Genomic DNA, 2,500 nt, shown 5'->3' on the forward strand with positions numbered 1-2,500 from the left:
ATCATCTAAACTGGATAGGTATTGTTAATCACCATTGGACTGAATCCAACTTGGATGTTTTTGCGGATTTTGTTGCTCCTGGAGTCTTCTCTGATCACTCTTGCAGCGTTATCACCATCTTTAGAGAGCATAGTCGTAGGGCTACCCCTTTCAAATTCTTTAATATGTGGACGATTCATCAAGACTTTCAGATGATTGTTCGAGATAATTGGTTTTATGGAGGGGGTGGCACTGCGCAGTTTGTCATCAAGAAAAAAATGAATGGCATGAAAAGAGTCCTTAAGCAACTTAATGACATGCATTTTAGCCACATTTCGAGCCGTGCTAAGATCGCTAATGAGAAGCTTGTAGAAGCTCAAAGCAGGGCTCTCAATGGGGATGGGGTGGATAACAGTATTTTTGAGTTGAGGAGGAGGGCGGAGTACCTTCTTGAGGCTGAGCGATTATTCCTATCCCAAAAAGCTAAGTGCGAGTACCTCAAGCACAGTGATAGATGTTCAAAATTCTTTCATGGTATGATCAAGCGGAACATCAAACGAAATAAGATTGTGGCTCTCACCCTTAGAGATGGTTCTACTTCGGTGAATCCGAATGAGATTGCAGATGAATTTGTGGGATATTATAGGAACCTTCTGGGGGTTGCCACAGATAGAGAAGCTTTGGATGAATCAATTATCCCCCTTGGGCCCATTCTACCAGATTCCTGTTGGGATGAGTTGACTAGGGTGGTCAGTGTGGATGAAATCAGAGGTGCTTTGGGCAACATTGAAGATGATAAAGCCCCGAGGCTTGATGGCTTTGGTGCTGCGTTCTTTAAGAAAGCTTGGGGCACTGTTGGTGGGGATGTCATCGCTGCGGTTTCGGAATTTTTCAGGAGTGGGAAACTTTTAAAACAATGGAACCATGCGTCTATGGCTCTTGTCCCTAAGACCGATCATGCTACTTCTGTCTCTGATTTTCGGCCTATTTCGTGTTGTACTGTATTGTATAAGATTATTTCAAAGATCTTGGTTTCTAGACTTGGAAGAGTGATTGAGCCTCTGATAAGCCTGACGCAGGCAGCCTTTATTCCTGGGCGTTCTATAGTGGAAAATATTCATCTGGCCCAGGAAATGTTGAAACACTGTGCGAGGAAAAGGGGCTCTCCCCGTTGTATTCTTAAGATTGATCTACAAAAAGCCTATGATATAGTTCATTGGGAATTTTTACGAGATTCTCTTCGTCTCCTTAACTTTCCTCTTGTATTTGTTTCTTGGATTATGGAGTGTGTTTGTTCGACATCGTTCTTTATTTCATTTGGGGTCCAACTATACGGATTCTTTAAGGGCGCGAGGGGCCTGCGTCAGGGTGACCCCCTCTCCCCCCTTCTCTTTGTCATTTGCATGGAAATGCTTTCGAGATCCCTATTGCAAGCATCTAGGCTGCCAGACTTCCAATTCCACCCTAGATGTGAGGTATTGAGTATTACTCATCCTGTTTATGCTGATGATTTATTAATCTTGGCTAAGGGGGAAACTCAGAGCGTAAAAATTGTTTTGGACTGTGTGGACAAGTTTGGGAAAACAGCTGGCCTCCGGGCAAATGCCTTGAAGTCCAATATCTTCTTGGCAACAGTTAAGGAGCCAATTAGAAGGGACATTATTAGGATGAGTGGATACCAAGAGGGTTCCTTTCCCTTCCGTTACTTGGGAATCCCATTGGCAGCAGGGCGATTGACAGAGAGAGACTACAGTGGGTTGGTGGACACCATCGCCAAGAAAGTGACTGCTTGGCCCAGATATACCCTTTCCTATGCAGGCAAGTTGGAACTGATCCGATCGGTTGTACAGGGTGTGGAATGTTTTTGCTTTCTATCTTGCCTATCTCTTGTGGGGTAATAGACAAGATTGAAAAGACATGTAGAAGCTTTATGTGGTCTAGCAAGCACCCACCTATCGCTTGGCGTAAAGTTTGTTCTCCTATTAATGATGGTGGGTTGGGGCTTAGAGATCTGAGAATCTGGAATAAGACGTTGCTTGCAAAGACGCTTTGGGATATACATAAGAAAAAAGATTCTCTGTGGGTAAAATGGATTAACCACTACTATTGGGATAATGTCATGGATTGGACAATCAGGAAAGATGATACCAGCCTAATTAAGAAACTAGTGGAGATCCGGGATGAATTGGCCCTTAAGTTTGGTAACTGGGATGGGGCGGCTGCTCAGTTGGAGATATGGTTTGGCATAAAAGATGGGTTAGTTCAGTTGTACAACAGCTTCTTTACAGGCCAGGGAAGGTGGCCTTGGAAGCCCATTGTGTGGAGACCATACATCCTTCCCAAACACAGAATTATTTTTTGGCTTATTGCCCATGGTAAATGCTTAACCAAAGATCGGCAACCATATATCCCTGACAAATCTTGTGCGTTTTGCGGAACTCATACTGAAGATGCGCAGCACTTATTCTTCGAGTGTACGGTTTCAAGGCGGATCTGGGCCCGATTGTGGGACTGGCTGGGT

The sequence above is a fragment of the Henckelia pumila genome, chromosome 3 (assembly GCF_033568475.1).
Source record: "Henckelia pumila isolate YLH828 chromosome 3, ASM3356847v2, whole genome shotgun sequence".
Classification (NCBI taxonomy): Eukaryota; Viridiplantae; Streptophyta; class Magnoliopsida; order Lamiales; family Gesneriaceae; genus Henckelia; species Henckelia pumila.